General features: G+C 24.0%; 2 long non-coding RNA genes across 2 annotated transcripts; one reads left to right on the forward strand and one right to left on the reverse strand.

The window, feature by feature from the left end:
• The first annotated feature begins 498 nt into the window (after positions 1 to 498).
• On the forward strand, positions 499 to 875 carry LOC135931299 (uncharacterized). The gene is made up of 4 exons (XR_010573006.1): positions 499 to 559; positions 603 to 629; positions 671 to 721; positions 766 to 875. It is a non-coding gene; the product is annotated as an uncharacterized LOC135931299 (long non-coding RNA).
• A 17986-nt stretch (positions 876 to 18861) lies between these two features.
• Positions 18862 to 19325, reverse strand: LOC135922486 (uncharacterized). The gene is made up of 3 exons (XR_010570926.1): positions 19135 to 19325; positions 19024 to 19092; positions 18862 to 18963 (listed from the first exon to the last, which is right to left on the reverse strand). It is a non-coding gene; the product is annotated as an uncharacterized LOC135922486 (long non-coding RNA).
• Between the last annotated feature and the right edge of the window lie 295 nt (positions 19326 to 19620).

Here is a 19620-nt window from a genome sequence, read left to right on the forward strand (position 1 = left end):
CAGCCAATATTAACTTTAGAAATTAATGTAAAAAGAATAATAGGGTATGATTTATTAAGATATTGACTATTTATATAGAAAATATTTACTAAGTTTTATTGAGCTAATATTTTGACATCACCTTATGTGATTAAATAGAGATTCTATAGAAATTAGGCAAATTCTTTATATATTAATATATTTTTTAGTGTCTGAGTATAATTTTATGGAGAGCATCAGAGAGCACAGAAGCCTCTGATGTAAAAGTGACCTAAAATTTAGAGATTCTGAAGAAAACAAGCGAATATGGGAGGAAATAGGAAAAACCTATAGCTTGAATTATGATCAAGTGAAGAAAAAATTTTTAGCAGTAAAGGCTAAATTTAATAAGTTATATCACCCAGCAAAAATCAGGTAAAAATAAAAATTTTATTTTTAAATTATATATATTTTAGGTTCTGGATCTGGAGTTCTTAAAGGGGAAGATGTCATATATATTGAAAATTATTCATGGTTGAAGGAAAATGTTGAAAATATTACCAAATTTTCTGAGTCAAGCTTGATATTGACACAGACAAATGTAAAATATTAAAAGACAAAAATATAAAATTGATTTTAATTAGGAATATGAAAATAGCCATCTGGGAACAGTAATATTTTATATTTGTATTAAAAAGTAATTTATTTTTAGGCAGAATCATATCTGAATCAAATTGCTAATCCAGTATTTGAATTGGATGCTGTATATTATTTTACTATTATTTTATATTTATTATTGAATAATAGTTAGATCAAGATACCACAAACAAAGAGAATGAAAACCCAATTATCATTAAAAATATTCCAACTCCTATATTTAAAAGGAAAAAATTAAAAGTTATAGAATCTGAAAGAACAGAGATTCTAAAAGGTAAAATAATAAATAACACTATATTATTTAAAAAAAATAGAAATATTAGATTCAAATAAAATGGAATAGGTCTATGTTGCAATCAATACATATCGACCCTAGCCATACGAATTTTATCAGTACCACCAACAAGTGCAGCATCCGAAAGAATATGGTCCTCCTTTGGAAATATTCATTCTAAATCTAGAAATAGAATAAAAAACTTAGTTTATATAAGAGCCAATCTACATTTTATGAGAAAGGAAATTTCTGAAAATGACAAATTGCTGGATTCCAGAATTTCAAGCTCTGATCTGGAATCATTTTCATCTTCAAACGAAGATAATTAACTATTCAAAATTAATTGTTTAAGTATTATTTAGTCTATATATAATATTTCAAATAAAACATGTAAAGTAATTGCAAATTAGTTGAAAATAATTTATATTTGTTTAATTATAATGTTTATAATCTATATATTTTCAATAAAACATAAAAAAAAAATCAATATTGACCTGTAAAGTATTATAAAAAAGATAGTTTCCCGTTTTTTCCCGTTATTTCCCTATTTTCCTGTTTTTCCCCCAAATTTCCCGGGAAATTTCCCCGAAATGTAGTTTCCCGGGAAATTTACCTCCCTAATTATAATATATACCTTAATTCCAAATATCTATGCCTATTTCTATGTTGAGTCGTTTCTTCAAATATTATATAATAAATAACTAATAATTGATTCATATCAAGCATTTTGAATATTTTAATTTTTATTTTTTTAAAACTTAAATGTGTCCAAAGTGTTTTGTTATTAATTTGTGAAAATTTTAAAATTTTAAGTATTTTTCCAAATGAATTTGGACGCAGCCTAATATAAAAAAATGTAATAAACAAAAATTGTTAAGGACCTGACATTAAAAAAATATAGATCAAAAGGTTGAGAATATAACAAAAATATAAATTTACTTAAATATAGAAAAGCTATCGCTTGCTTAATGTAATTAATCATATATAATACCCCATATTAAAAATATTAACCTATGATCATATTGTAATGTCTGAAAATATATATATTATTTGAATAAAAGTATATTATTTGAATTTTATTTTAAAAACTTTAATTTTTATTAAAGACTGTTTTTATTATTTGTATTATAAATTAGATTCAGATTTATGGCTATAAAAGCATTTATTATTTACAAAAAAATATCTGAAAATCTATACATTATTTGAATAAAAGTATATATTTTGAATAAAAGTATATATATTATTTGAATTTTATTTTATTGCCTTTAATTTTTAATAGAGACTGTTTTTATTATTTGTTTATAAATTAGATTCAGGTTTTTAGTTATGAAAGCATCTACTTTACAAAAAAAACAATCATTTTCAGTTTAAAGTTCGTTCGTTATTTCAAATAACTAATTCATTTTAACTTAAACAAATTGGCGTTTCATGGATAAATAAAAACTATAAAAATAGTCGCGAGGGCGATGAATGGCTAAAATGTACAATGTGCCTTGAATGGGCACATTCTAAATGTGCTAATTATGATAATTATTTTACATGTCCTTGTTGTATCGATTAATTTTTAAATAAAAATCATAAATAAATCTTAAATTTGTAATATTTGTTAAATAAAACAATAAATATGTGTCAAATATTATTTTAACCACTTTACCTTAGTGCTTATCCATTAGGGTAAAATGGCGAAAATGAGTAGTTTTACATAACTAATCATAGCTCCTAAAATATTATAGATAGAGGGCTACACTTTTTTTTATCTTGTAGAAGAGGGATGGGGCTACACATTGATCTATAATTTGTTGTGTTTGACTCTTGTTTAAAATTTTTATGGTAAATATGCAAAATGCCTATCGTTTTACCCCGGTCTCCCCTACGTATGGTGGCCGAAAATGAACGAGGATATTGATAAATTGGGAAAAGAATGTGAGATTTGTAATGCATGGTCTGACATGCCCCGTAAGGATAAAAATAGTACAAGACCAAAAGTTGTAGAACCAGGAGACAGGGTTCATGTTGATTTTTTCGAATATGAAGGAAAAAAGTATATATTAAGTGTAGATGCGTTCTCCAAATGAATAGAATTTGAAGAAATTCATAGGTTAACGGCGAATATTGTAATTAAACATTTTAAAAAAGTATGGTCGAAGTTTGGTATTCCGAAAACTGTAGTATGGACAAGATTTTATCGGGGAAGAATTCAAGAGATTCTGTGAAAAAACGGGTGTATATAATGTGTTAACGCCACCGTATCATCCCAGTTCCAATAGACAGGTGGAGCGGATGGTAGCGGCGATTAAAGGATGATTGAAGAAAACCAAAAGTGGAAAAGAAGAAATGTGGGTGAAGCATTTGTATTATAATAACGCGATGGGTAATAATCTCCGGCAGAAAAAATGATAGGCCGGAAGGTAAGAATGTTTTTGGATATGTTAGTATCTTGTAAAACGAATGTAATTGTGGAGGATATTGATAGAAGGGAATTGGAATATACTGTAGGACAGTTAGTATGGATTAGATTATATGGAAGTACTAAAAAATGAAAGAAAGGTGTAGTAATAGAAAATTCGGGAAACAAATTAAATAGGGTAAAAATTTGATGATAATAATGAAGGTGTCAGGCACAGGGATCAATTACGGAAGAGAGTGCATAGAAGTGATTGAAAAAGGAAATTGTAAAAAAAGAAAATATTTAAGGATAGTTCTTGGTTAATAAAGATGTAGATGACAATGGTTTCAATGGTGTAAATAATCGTGTAATCAAGAAGCAACCACTACCCACGTACATTGTATGTCCAACGTAAAAGAGGAACGACACTATGTTAGAAGGACAACAAGTTATGACGGATACTACGAAAATCGCCTAAAAGAAAGGAGGATGGCAAGGTTAGAATCGACCTTCTAAAAACAATACTGGGATGATTATCAAGATCTGATTGAGTGTATGAAGTGATAAAGAAGAAATACAGACATAAAAATATTGTTTAAACAAAAAAATATGGGAATCATTTATTGAATGCTTATACGCTGATTAATATTTTTTGCATAGTGATATAAAAAGCCCAGGATTTTTGTTAAGGGGGCGTGTTGTAGTATTATGTGTATTTAAATTATTATTACAATGATGTCAAAGATATATTGAATTTTTATATGAAAAAGAAATGATGTCAAAGATATATTGTATTTTTATATGAAAAAGAAATGAGGTCAAAGATATATTGTATTTTTATATATGAAAAAGAGATAATGTGAAAGTTGTAATTTATTTTTATTTAAAAAAGAAAGAAATGTTTTTTATTTTTAATTTTTTTCGCGTAAAAAAGAGGATTTTTTTATAAGAGGAATTTTTTTATATAAAATGATTTTTGTTATGAAATATAGATTATAAAAATAAAATTGTCAGTAGTATATAGTTTAATTAATCCAATCTATAAATAAGTTATAAGAAGTCTACAAAAGTTATTTTATACATCCTTATAAGATTAATATTCATCATGACTAGGTTTTGATGAAAGAAAAAAACTATGAGAAGCAAAATATAATTTTTTTCGATTACAAAGTGAAGTTAAGAATATATAACGGAAAATTTATCAAGTCATATGTATTTTACTGATTGCATAATATTTAGTTTAAAATACAATATCTAAAAGGAAAATATTTTTAACTAAATAATTAATAGCTATTTTGTATTTAGAAGATATAGTTTTTATTTTCTTACCTTTTTCTCCTTCACACTCATAACTATACCTCACTCTAGAACTACAAATTGGATAGGGCGTAATTCCACTCATTTTGATAAATATACATCTGTACAAGTGTTGGTATCCCTGAGAAAAAAAATTCAGCAAAATTATAGGGAGGGTATAATTCACATTCGCTTACTTTCGGCAGATCTATGACCAATGTGATAGATAAGATAAGAAGATATAAAAAGTTATAATTTACTTATAAATAAATTTAAAAAATCATCTTTCTAATATCAAAAACAATGAACCCGGATTAAAACAAACTAGTTTAATTTTCTATATATTCAACAAATTTACCAAGCAAGCCAACCCAGCAGGCCGACCCAACAAGTCGACCCAGCAGGCTGACCCAGTATGCCAACCCGGGTCGGCTCAACAGGCCTAATGGGTCGGGCTGGGTCGTGGTCGATTTTTCGACCCTGGCTCTCAGTTAGGCCAATTTTTATGACTTCGAATCGGGGTCGTGGTGAAAAAAACCAACCATTTAACAACACTAGGTATAGGCCTATAAATTTTTCCTTATTAGTTTATTCTATAAAACATTGTCTAAAATGGTAACAAAGAGTTATATTAGTATGATAACCTTTTGTCAATGTAAATTGCTACGAATTATATTATTGCATTATGTGGTTTTTAAAAACCATTATCAATTGAGGCATATGTATGAATTAATTAATCTTTTTTATCACTTGTAATTCTTTAGACGCAAATTTTTTTTATATCAGCAATCGAAAATACTTTATACTGTAATAAATAGATTTAGTATTAAAAATGTTATTTTTAGAAATATCTTGTATTGTTTTAATTATTTATATGCCTGTTTATTTTGTATGCATCTATTATAATAAACCTCAAAAAACGTCAATCAAGTTTAACCAATAGTGTTCTTTAAAAAAATATTTGTCCAAAGATAATCATCATAGCAATTTTAAGCCAGTAATAATTCCATGTGATTTATAATATGGCGAAACACAATATCCATATCAAATTTGCCACTGCAGGTAAAATATTCTTTTTTCAACAAATTTTATTTCGATAATATTTTTAAAATATTTGCTGAACACCAAAGTAAACACTATTTATTTCAGTATATCCAAAGAATAGGCAAGTTTAAATTCTTCAATTATTTTATTTTTGTGTGAACTTTCATTAGAGTCTATGACATCTGGGCTGAATCAAGGAGAGTTGACTTCAAAGTTAAACTTAAATTATTTTATTTTTGATGAGATCACAAATATCAAGGTAAAAGTTCCTTTCATCAGAGTCTATGACATCTGGGTTGAATAAAGGAGAATTTTAATGGTAAAAATTCATATATTTTAAATTTAAATAAAAAAAATTTCCTTTTACCTTTTAAAACCGAATTAATCAGAATTCATGCCATATCAATATCAGATGATGTTAAGATATTAGTAATATTAGCCAATTTTTCTTTCATTTTCAAAAGTATAATTTTTAACAAATAATTTTTATGCATTATTTTATCATGAATTTTGTTTTTTTCTCTTAAATGAAGGCTTATACCAAAATATATGTTGCTGAACACCAAAATAAACACTATTTATAATAGTGGAGGAGAGTGGTTAAATTAAAAACACTATGAAATATCACTTCTATAATATATCAGCTAATATATATATAAAGTTCAGGCAACCTTAGTAAAAAATTGAAATTAGGCCAAGCAAAACTTAGGATGGGCATTAACTAAATTCCCACTGGCTTAAGAATGTTGCAATTTACAGACCTCTGGTGATAATGCAACTATATATCTTTGTTACTCTTTATTTTATCATATATTTCATATATAATTGAATATTTGTTTTTTTTAAATCAAAGCTTATACCAAAATATATGTTGCTGTGTACCAAAGTAAACACTATTTATAATATTGGAGAGTGGTTAAATTAAAAACACTATGCTTTATGAATTATCACTTCTATGAAATATCAGAATTCAGCAAATATATATAAAAAAAAAGGTCAGACAACTTTAATAAAAAATTGAAATTGGGATGAGCATTAATTAAATTCTCATTGGGCCTAAAAATGTTGTCATTTGATATCTGGTGGTAAATGCATAGGAAAATAAAAGTGGCAAACACATCATTTATAAATGAATTCCTTGGTAGAGGTAAAATATCACTATGATCTGCTGTTTTCGGTGTTTTACTGACTAAAGGTCTGCAATGGGCAGGTTTTGGTGCACCTGCCTGCTCATTTATTTAAAAAATTTTTTTAACTTGCCTGTCCAATGCTTAAAATTATTATATTGGTTGATTTGGCTCTTTATATATTATTTTAATGTTTTTTACTTAAATTTAATAGAAATCATTTGCTCATTTTGCCTGAAATTATTTCAAATTCACCTGCCCATTGTTAAAAATATCATTAACCCTCCACTCATCAACCCAATATCTTTCAGTATATCCAAAGGATAAGCAAATTTGAATTAGGCAAAACCTTCATCTACCAAGAATAAATTTAGGTTTTAAATTGCAAATGAATATATAAAAATTCATGTAGGAATATTTTTTTATTGAGCAGATAAATATAATTTTTATAGATTTTCAGAAATTAATATAATGAAGATTATGTTTTAAAGATATATTTATATTGAAGGTAATAAATATATCCGCAGAGACCACAGCTTACCCTGGATTTTTTTTTAAAAATTTTGGCATCGCCTGGTATGGATTTTTTAAATTTATTTTCAAATAGATAATAACTGCTTTAAAATTGTCATCATGGAAGCAGATTTGTCTCTTAAAATTGGTTGAAGAAATTGAAAACCAATATTTTGGGAAAAGCTACACAGATTGTTCCATCATCAAGATTCCAAATATACATCCAAATCAAATTTAGATTTAAGATAATGGATAAGAACATGAATACCAATACCAAGGTAAAATAAATGAGGACATGTGGCCCCCTGCTGGATCCTTCAAAATCAATGACACGTGGACTGTATAATGGAGAGCTTTAATGTTATAGTATATCTCTAGGAATTTTGAATAATTAGGAAATTTAGGATAAAAAAAATTTATGAAATGTTCAAGAAATTTGCTATTGAAGGCATTTTTAAAGTCTACTTTGATAATAGCCATGTTAGGAGGAGAATTCTAAATATAATACAAATGGGATGTGAAGCTATTTTGCCTTCTCATTTAACACTAAATCCTAAATGATACGTAGACTTAATAAGTGACCCAGGGTTTTGACCCGTGGCAATTATTTTTGCTAATAAGCTTCTAATTAGCCCATTGCAATGTGGTAGAAACCACCACGAAAAAGTAAATTATTTTAAGACATTAATGCAATCATAAATTCTATTTTTATATCTCGAGTTTATCAAATCAAGGCATTGATGATTTACAGGAAAATTACTCATCATTAATTTGAATATATAATTGAAAGTGAATTTAGGAATTTTGCTGTTAATAGACTACTAGTGTCAATAAAAAATAAAACATATATATATTAGAAAATACACTTATTAAAAGATATAAGATAAAAATTTATTGTAAAAAATATAATTCATATAATATTCGTAAAAAAATTAGAGATCAAATGATATTTTAGAAAACAAGTACGTATATAATAAATATAAATAAAATTATCTTAAAAAATATATTTAAAAAATTATAGATCAAAATATATCTTAGAAAAAAAGTACGAAAATATAAATATATAAAAAATAATTTAAGAAAAAATATATATTTAAAAGATGTATCAGAAAAGTACGTAAAAAATAATATAAAAAAATCATTTTAAAAAAATGTAAAAAATGATAAATTATCTAAAAATAGAATATAACAAATTAAAATAGATTATCTCCAAAAAATATATTTAAAAAATGATATAACCCATTAAAATAAATTATATTTATAAAATTGGCGATCAAAAGATATCTCAGAAAAAAAGTACGTAAGAAATTAATATATAAAAAATATATAATTAAAAAAATTGTCAATCAAAAAATATATAAAAAAAAATAATATAACCAGTCTTGTTAACGCTCCTTTTTAAAAGTAGCGACTCCCGCTCCCGCTCCTACCTTCTCAAAAGGAGCGAACTCCCGCTCCCGCTACTACATATTAAAAGGAGCGCTCCCGCTCCAACTAATGGAGTGCCGCTCCATAACCGCTCCTTTGATTTTCATTTTTTTAGAAGGTACACGAAACAAAATGATATTTTTTTATCAAAACGTTTTATTTATATTATATGATATATCAAAATATTTATAATCTTTTATTAGCTTTTACAAGTAATAAATTTTCTAAATTAAAATCTAACAAACACCCACGCTTCTCCCCTAAGACCTGTTTTGCGATAATAAATAGGCGCTCCACAGGAGCACTAGAGGGAAGCGGGGTATTGTATTTAATATAAATATTTTTTAATTCATGGAAATGTTCAAAAATAGTAATTTTGCTATCATTATTTAAAAAATATCTATCCAATATATTATTTTCATGGTAATCGATTTCATGGAATCCAAAGAAATCTTCAAATCATTACAAGGTTCCCGTGAACTAGTTGTAGCTATTTTTCCGTCGGGTATTTGTTTCCTTAAAAAATTAATTAATTTGGCTTTTAGTTCCATATTTTTTGGATCTTTTATCCATTCCCAATTTATATATCTATAAAATGAATATTAATATGACTTACAAGATTTTTCAAAAAATTTTCAATATAAAAAGGAAAAACTGATGTTTAATGTTTCAAATGATTAGATGAAAAACTCGGCTCAACATTTAATAATGAATAAATTTAAATAAAATAAAATTTTATTTTCATTTAATTTTAATTAACAAATATTATTAATATTTAAAAAATAATATAATTTATATATTAAATTTATCCTCATGCTTTTTTTGAAAAAATGTAGCGGCGCTCCGGAGCGCCGCTCCTTAACAAGACTGAATATAACAAATTAAAATCGCAAGGTCTAAAAGTCGAAAGGCTTGGTAATACGAAAGGCTAAAAAATAATATTGAAAATAAAAATAACAAAGAAAATGATTAATGAGATATTTGATTGATTTATTGCTTGAAAAAATATTATAATAACATTACATTATAATATATTAAAATATGGATATTTTAAGATCTTTTCAATTTTTTTATTAATTATTTGAAATAATTTGCGGTTTTTAAAAATTAATTTTATTATTTTATAGTTTATTCAATAAAATTAGGTTTAAGATGTTAGCCTTTTCCCTATAAAAGGCTTTCGCGACAAAAAATTGTTTTGTGAACCGGAAATGTAAAAAATACATCTAAGCAGTTCTGGATAGAGAATTAAATTCTGAGTTCAATGATATAATAATATTCAAAATTATGTTTAAGATGTTAGCCTTTCCCCGTTAAAATGCTTTCGCGAGAAAAATATTATTTTGTGAACCGGAAACGTAAAAAAATAAATCTAAGTGGTTTTGGATAGAGAATTATTATATTTAAAATTACGGTTAAAATGCTAGCCTTTCCCCGTTAAAATGCTTTCGCGACAAAAAAATTATTTTGTGAACCGGTAACGTAAAAAAAATACATCTACGCGGTTTTGGATAGAGAATTAAATTCTCAGTACATTGATATAATTATATTTAAAATTACGTTTAAGATGTTAGCCTTTCCCCTATAAAAGGCTTACGCGACAAAAAAATTATTTTGTGAACCAAAAACGTAAAAAAATACATCTAAGCGGTTTTGGATAGAGTATTATATTCTGAGTTCAATGATATAAATATATTCAAAATTACGTTTAATATGTTAGCCTTTCACCGTTAAAATGCTTTGAACCGGAAACGTAAAAAAATACATCTAACGGTTCTGGATAGAGAATTAAATTCTGAGTTCAATGATATAATTATATTCAAAATTACGTTTAAGATGTTAGCCTTTCCCCTATAAAAGGGTTTCGCGACAAAAATTTTGTGAACCGGAAACGTAAAAAAATACATCTAAGAGGTTCTGAATAGAGAATTAAATTCAGAGTTCAATAATGTAATTATATTCAAAATTACGTTTAAGATGTTAGCCTTTCCCCGTTAAAATGCGTTCGCGACAAAAAAATTACTTTGTGAACCGGAAACGTAAAAAAATACATCTAAGCGGTTTTGGATCTTCCCAGAGCACGTCTCTACTGGGCCACCAATACAAGACAGGCCAAGGTGGCTGATCTGAGTCTGATATAATTATATTCAAAATTACGTTTAAGATGTTAGCTCCCCTATAAAAGTCTTTCGCGACAAAAAAATTATTCTGTGAACCGCGTAAAAAAATACATCTAAGCGGTTTCGGATAGAGATTTAAATTCTGAGTACAATGATATAATTATATTCAAAATTACGTTTAAGATGTTAGCCTTTCCCCTATAAAAGGCTTTCGTGACAAAAAAATATTTTGAGAACCGGAAATATAAAAAAATAAATCTAAGCGGTTCTGGATAGAGAATTAAATTTTGAGTTCAACGATATAATTATATTCAAAATTACGTTTAAGATGTTAGCCTTTTCCCTATAAAAGGCTTTCGCGACAAAAAAATATTTTGTGAACCGGAAACGTAAAAAAATACATCTAAGCGGTTCTGGATAGAGAATTAAATTCAGAGTTCAATGATATGATTATATTCAAAATTACGTTTAAGATGTTAGCCTTTCCCCTATAAAAGGCTTTCGTGACAAAAATTTTGTGAACCGGAAACGTAAAAAAATAAAGCGGTTCTGGAGAATTAAATTTGGAGTTCAACGATATAATTATATTCAAAATTACGTTTAAGATGTTAGCCTTTCCTCGTTAAAATGCTTTCGTGACAAAAAAATATTTTGTGAACCGAAAACGTAAAAAAATACATCTAAACGGTTCTGGATAGAGAATTAAATTCAGAGTTCAGTGATATAATTATATTCAAAATTACGTTTAAGATGTTAGCCTTTCCCCTCTTAAATGCTTTCTCAAATTAAAAATACCTTAAAAAATTTATGTTTCTCATTTACTTCTTTATCAAGTAATTATAATATATTTATACTTACTTAATATATAAAATCATAACCAAATATTAATTTAATTAAAAATATTAATATAAAAATTAATATAATAAAATTAATTTTTAAAAATCGCAAATTATTTCAAAGAATTAATAAAAAAATTGAAAAGATCTTAAAATTTCCATATTTTTAAATTATAATGTAATGTTATTATAATATTTTTTCTCTAAAAAAAGCAATAAATCAATCAAATATCTCATTAATCATTTTCTTTGTTATTTTTATTTTTAATATTATTTTTTAGCCTTTGGTATTACCAAGCCTTTCGACTTATAGACCTACCCCCAATGATCATTGCCTACCCCTCAAAAATATATATTCAAAAAATAATATAACCAATAAATAAAATATCTCAAAAAATATATTAAAAAAATTATATAACATAAAATGTATAGCTCAAAAAAATAATATAATAAAATCTCAAAAAAAATATATTAAAAAAATAATATAACCATTTAAATATATTAAAAAAATAATATAACCATTTAAATAAAACAAAAAAATATTATAACACATCAAAATAAATATCAAAAAAATATGGGTAGGTCTATAAGTCGAAAGGCTGCATGATACGAAAGGCTAAAAAATAATATTGAAAATAAAAATAACAAAGAAAATGATTAATGTGTAATTTGATTGATTTATTGCTTTTTTTACGAGAAAAATATTATAATAACATTACATTATAATATATTAAAAAAATGGAATAAGATCTTTTCAAATTTTTTATTAATTCTTTGAAATAAATTACGGTTTTAATTTTATTTAATTTTATTAATTTTTAATTTATATTTTTAATTAAATTATATTTATTTATTTAAAAAAAATGGAATATAATATATTAAAAAAATGGAAATTTTAAGATCTTTTCAATTTTTTTATTAATTCTTTGAAATAAATTGCGGTTTTATTTTTATTTTTATTTAATTTTTATTTTTAATTAAATTATATTTGGTTATTTTAAAAAAATGGATTATAATATTTCAATTTTTTTATTAATTCTTTGAAATAAATTGCGATTATAATTTTATTTAATTTCATTAATTTTTAATTTAAATTTTTAATTAAATTATTTGGTTATTTTAAAATAATGGAATTAAAGTTTTTTTTCAAAACTAAATTGATAGTAAGTATAACGTTATTGTGAGTACTGGATTAGGGAAAAGGCTAACATCTTATATGCAATTTTGAATATTTTTATATCATTCTACTCAGAATTAAATTTCCTATCTAAATATGCTTTGATGTATTTTTTCACGTTATTGGTTCAAAAATAAATTTTAAAAATTTTTTTGTGGTAAAAACGTTGGAAGGGAAAAGGCTAACATCTTATATGCAAATTTTGAATATTTTTATATCATTCTACTTAGAATTAAATTTCCTATCCAATTATGCTTAGATGTATTTTTTTACGTTTCCGGTTCAAAAAATAACATTTTTGTCGCGAAAACGTTCGAAGGGAAAAGGCTAACATCTTTAGTTTAATTCTATAAATTTTTATATCATTGAACTCAGAATTAAATTTCCTATCTAAATATGCTTTGATGTAATTTTTTACGTTATCGGTTCAAAAAATAAATTTTAAAAATTTTTTTGTGGTAAAAACGTTGGAAGGGAAAAGGCTAACATCTTATATGCAATTTTGAATATTTTTATATCATTCTACTCAGAATTAAATTTCCTATCCAATTATGCTTAGATGTATTTTTTTACGTTTCCGGTTCAAAAAATAACATTTTTGTCGCGAAAACGTTCGAAGGGAAAAAGCTAACATCTTAAGTTTAATTTTATAAATTTTTATATCATTGAACTCAGAATTAAATTTCCTATCTAAATATGCTTTGATGTAATTTTTTACTTTATCGGTTCAAAAAATAAATTTAAAAAATTTTTTTGTGGTAAAAACGTTGGAAGGGAAAAGGCTAACATCTTATATGCAATTTTGAATTATCATTCTACTCAGAATTAAATTTCCTATCCAATTATGCTTAGATGTATTTTTTTACGTTTCCGGTTCAAAAAATAACATTTTTGTCGCGAAAACGTTCGAAGGGAAAAGGCTAACATCTTTAGTTTAATTTTATAAATTTTTATATCATTGAACTCAGAATTAAATTTCCTATCTAAATATGCTTTGATGTATTTTTTTACGTTATTGGTTCAAAAAATAAATTTTAAAAATTTTTTTGTGGTAAAAACGTTGGAAGGGAAAAGGCTAACATCTTATATGCAATTTTGAATATTTTTATATCATTCTACTCAGAATTAAATTTCCTATCCAATTATGCTTAGATGTATTTTTTTACGTTTCCGGTTCAAAAAATAACATTTTTGTCGCGAAAACGTTCGAAGGGAAAAGGCTAACATCTTAAGTTTAATTAAGCATATTTAGATAGAAAATTTAATTCTGAGTTCAATGATATAAAAATTTATAAAATTAAACTTAAGATGTTAGCCTTTTCCCTTCGAACGTTTTCGCGACAAAAATGTTATTTTTTGAACCGGAAACGTAAAAAAATACATCTAAGCATAATTGGATAGGAAATTTAATTCTGAGTAGAATGATAATTCAAAATTGCCTATAAGATGTTAGCCTTTTCCCTTCCAACGTTTTTACCACAAAAAAATTTTTAAAATTTATTTTTTGAACCGATAAAGTAAAAAATTACATCAAAGCATATTTAGATAGGAAATTTAATTCTGAGTTCAATGATATAAAAATTTATAAAATTAAACTTAAGATGTTAGCCTTTTCCCTTCGAACGTTTTCGCGACAAAAATGTTATTTTTTGAACCGGAAACGTAAAAAAATACATCTAAGCACAATTGGATAGGAAATTTAATTCTGAGTAGAATGATATAAAAATATTCAAAATTGCATATAAGATGTTAGCCTTTTCCCTTCCAACGTTTTTACCACAAAAAAATTTTTAAAATTTATTTTTTGAACCGATAACGTAAAAAATTACATCAAAGCATATTTAGATAGGAAATTTAATTCTGAGTTCAATGATATAAAAATTTATAGAATTAAACTAAAGATGTTAGCCTTTTCCCTTCGAACGTTTTCGCGACAAAAATGTTATTTTTTGAACCGGAAACGTAAAAAAATACATCTAAGCATAATTGGATAGGAAATTTAATTCTGAGTAGAATGATATAAAAATATTCAAAATTTGCATATAAGATGTTAGCCTTTTCCCTTCCAACGTTTTTACCACAAAAAAATTTTTAAAATTTATTTTTTGAACCAATAACGTGAAAAAATACATCAAAGCATATTTAGATAGGAAATTTAATTCTGAGTAGAATGATATAAAAATATTCAAAATTGCATATAAGATGTTAGCCTTTTCCCTAATCCAGTACTCACAATAACGTTATACTTACTATCAATTTAGTTTTGAAAAAAAACTTAAATAGAATATACATATAATTTTAAAAATTCCATTATTTTAAAATAACCAAATAATTTAATTAAAAATTTAAATTTAAAATTAATGAAATTAAATAAAATTATAATCGCAATTTATTTCAAAGAATTAATAAAAAAATTGAAATATTATAATCCATTTTTTTAAAATAACCAAATATAATTTAATTAAAAATAAAAATTAAATAAAAATAAAAATAAAACCGCAATTTATTTCAAAGAATTAATAAAAAAATTGAAAAGATCTTAAAATTTCCATTTTTTTAATATATTATATTCCATTTTTTTTAAATAAATAAATATAATTTAATTAAAAATATAAATTAAAAATTAATAAAATTAAATAAAATTAAAACCGTAATTTATTTCAAAGAATTAATAAAAAAATTGAAAAGATCTTAAAATTTCCATTTTTTTAATATATTATAATGTAATGTTATTATAATATTTTTCTCGTAAAAAAAGCAATAAATCAATCAAATTACACATTAATCATTTTCTTTGTTATTTTTATTTTCAATATTATTTTTTAGCCTTTCGTATCATGCAGCCTTTCGACTTTTAGACCTTGCGAAAAAATATATTTAAAAAATAATATAAGACCAATAAACTTTAACCGTCCAAAATATTTATTTAAAAAATACTATAAGATCAAAAAATCTTAAAAATATTATTTAAAAAATATATCAAATAAAATCTATAAATTATAAAAATTTAATAAAATAATTTCAAATAAATAATAAATTTATTAATTTGTTAAATGGAATACAAATTCACCCTACCTACCCCACTATTATGACACATTGTTTAAAAAAAATCAGACAATATACACATTGCCGAAAATAACGTATTGACGCTAACATATATATTGTCGAAAATAACGCATTGTCGCTGAAGCGAGAGATTTAAAAAATATCAAAAATTTGACTTTTACAGATTAGATAGTTTTTTCTATTAAAGTACTTAATATTAAATTAATTTCATTATAAATTTTAGTAAATACCTTAATCAAATATTTAATATAATTATATAATTAATATTAAAATCATTTAATATAAATTTTAATAAATATATAATTGTAATATTTAACATAATATATTATTAATATAATATTTAAAGTAAATAAATTAATTTAATATAAATAAAAATATATAATTGTAATATTTAACAAAATATATAATTGTAATATTTAACAAAATATATTATTAATATAATATTTAAAGTAATTAAATTAATTTAATATAAATAAAAATATATAAATTGTATTAATATAAATTTTAGTAATATAAAATTATATAATATGATTTAATTATAATGTAATAATTAATATTATTAACATAATTAATATATAATTAAAATAGCATAATTTATATTATATATTTCATATTTAATATATTTATAATATTATTTATCTATTTAATATAATTTATTTATAATTCAATATTATATATAATACAATATGGTTAATATTACTAGGAACTCCATTATTAAAACTTTTATAGTAGAGATTTTTACTCATTATTCCTATAAATATCAGATTTACTCATATTTCAATTTTATTTTAGATTTCTAATGATTAATGGGAATATGTTGATCTCTTTTCCTACTAGGAACTCCATTAATAAAATTTTTATCGTAGAGATTTATACTTATTATTCCTATAAATATCAGATTTGCTCATATTTTAATTTTATTTTAAGATTTCTAATGATTAATGAGAATATGTTAATCTCTTTTCCTACTAGGAACTCCATTAATAAAATTTTTATCGTTGAGATAAATACTTATTATTCCTATAAATATCAGATTTACTCATATTTTATTTTTTTTTTAGATTTCTAATGATTAATGGGAATATGTTAATCTCTTTTTCTACTAGGAACTCCATTAATAAAATTTTTATCGTAGAGATTTATACTTATTATTCCTATAAATATCAGATTTACTCATATTTTAATTTTTTTTTAGATTTCTAATGATTAATGGGAATATGTTGATCTCTTTTCCTACTAGGAACTCCATTAATAAAATTTTTATCGTAGAGATTTATACTTATTATTCCTATAAATAAGATTTACTCATATTTTAATTTTTTTCTAGATTTCTAATGATTAATGGGAATATGTTGATCTCTTTTCCTACTAGGAACTCCATTAATAAAATTTTAATCGTAGATTTATACTTATTATTCATATAAATATCAGATTTACTCATATTTTAATTTTTTTTAAGATTTCTAATGATTAATGGGAATATGTTAATTTCTTTTCCTACTAGGAACTCCATTAATAAAATTTTTATCGTTGAGATAAATACTTATTATTCCTATAAATATCAGATTTACTCATATTTAATTTTTTTTTAGATTTCTAATGATTAATGGGAATATGTTAATCTCTTTTCCTACTAGGAACTCCATTAAAAAATTTTTTATCATAGGGATTTATACTTGTTATCCCTATAAATATGAGATTTATTTTGTTAGAGGTTTCTAGTTACTTATCTTACTAGGAAATCTATTTATCATATGTATTCTGATTACAAATATTGTTAAAAGGCTCGATTTGAGTCAAGTTTTTAAAAACGGCTAACTCAAATTTTCGCTAGCAAAATATTGATTAAGCCTCGAGATTTAGCTAATAGATGCCAAACCTTTATGCTACCTCTGAGCAAGGTCTGCTGGCTTGCCTAATATTTTTTGGATAAAATATTGAGTTAGCCATTTTTAAAAATCGGCTCAAATCGAGCCGTTTAGCAACATTACTTATAAATAATATGATATAATGAATAAGCATGCATGTTGTAAGAATAATGAAATATAAGCCTAACAATTTTATTATTACTTTTGCAATTATATCAATAGTATATATAAATATTATTATTGTGATTGATAAATATAAAATAATGATTGCAATTGTATAATAATGCTATATAAAATAATGATTGCAATTTATATATCAATAGTATATAAATTTATATTTATTGAGATTATATATTGATGAAGGTATATAAAATAAAGATTGCAATTTGCATATCAATTATAAAATTATATTTATTAAGACTGTATATTGATGGTGGTGTATAAAAATTTGTATATATTGCAATTGAATATTAATTGTATATAAAATGATGATTACAATTTGTATATCAATAGGCGTTATATAAAATAATGATTGCAATTTGTATTTCAATAGTAATATATAAAATTAGGGTAATTACTTTTTGCATAACAATATTATATAAAATGGTGTAAATTTGGCATAAAAAGCATTAAAAAATGAAAATTTTGACAGCATGATCATAATATTGATAAAGAGTGATGTGAATTTTTAGGTAAAAACCTAATAATTAATAAATATCTATGTATGCATATAATAGTTTTCTCTATTTTGAGAATATAAATAATTATTAGAAAATAGTAGATTTTTATTAAATTTAGATTTTATAAATTTATATTGGGCATTTTGCTTTAAAAAAATTAATTGTTCCTAAATGATGCTAAGATTAAAATTTCCAGGTTAACAAGATAGCATATTTTAAATTTTCTTTGGTTGGTTGGAGTTCCTGAATGGATTATATCAAGTAATGCTAAGATTAAAATTTCCAGGTTAACAAGATAGCATATTTTAAATTTACTTTGGTTGGTTGGAGTTTCTGAATGGATTATATCAAGTGATGCTAAGATTAAAATTTCCAGGTTAACAAGATAGCATATTTTAAATTTACATTGATTAGTTGGAGTTATATCAATTGATGCTAAGAAGAAAATTTCCAGGTTAACAAGATAGCATATTAGCAATATATTCTAAGAAGAAAATTTCCAGGTTAACAAGATAGCATATTAGCAATATATTCTAAGAAGAAAATTTCCAGGTTAACAAGATAGCATAATAGTAATATATTCTATAATTTACCTGGGTTGGTTATGGTCTCAAATGATGCTGGAGAAAATATTTTAGATAAACTTTCTAAGCAGGCAAGAGCTATAATATGATTATTTTATATAAGATTAATAAAAAATATACCAGTGCATTGTTTGGATACATTAAAGACATTGTTTTTAAATATCCCTTTACCCGCACATGATGGCTTGGTGCATTTGTAATACATAGTAGTATATAACTATCATATTTTCTAAAATGTGAAGGAATCATAAGGTAATATTTATATATAAAGTATATATTGATCAATCAGCTTGTTAAATTGAGCATACAAATTTTAAGCTTAAGCAAAATTTAGCAAAAAGTCACGCGACAAAACATCAAAACACAAAAAAAAAGTATATCATGCGGCACGATACGCTAATTTATTCAATTTTAGGATAAAATAAGATAAACCGATTCTAAACAATAGATTTAATAAAATATGGAAAATAAGGCTGAATTCAAAATTAATATTTCAAAGAATATTTTCAAAATGATAAAAAGGTAAAACTTTACAAATTTATGTATATAAGTTATATAGCTTTGAAAAAAATAATCTAAATATTCTAAAAGATATTGAAGATATAA

The sequence above is a fragment of the Gordionus sp. m RMFG-2023 genome, chromosome 1, assembly GCF_954871325.1.
Source record: "Gordionus sp. m RMFG-2023 chromosome 1, tfGorSpeb1-WG-v2, whole genome shotgun sequence".
Classification (NCBI taxonomy): domain Eukaryota; kingdom Metazoa; phylum Nematomorpha; class Gordioida; order Chordodea; family Parachordodidae; genus Gordionus; species Gordionus sp. m RMFG-2023.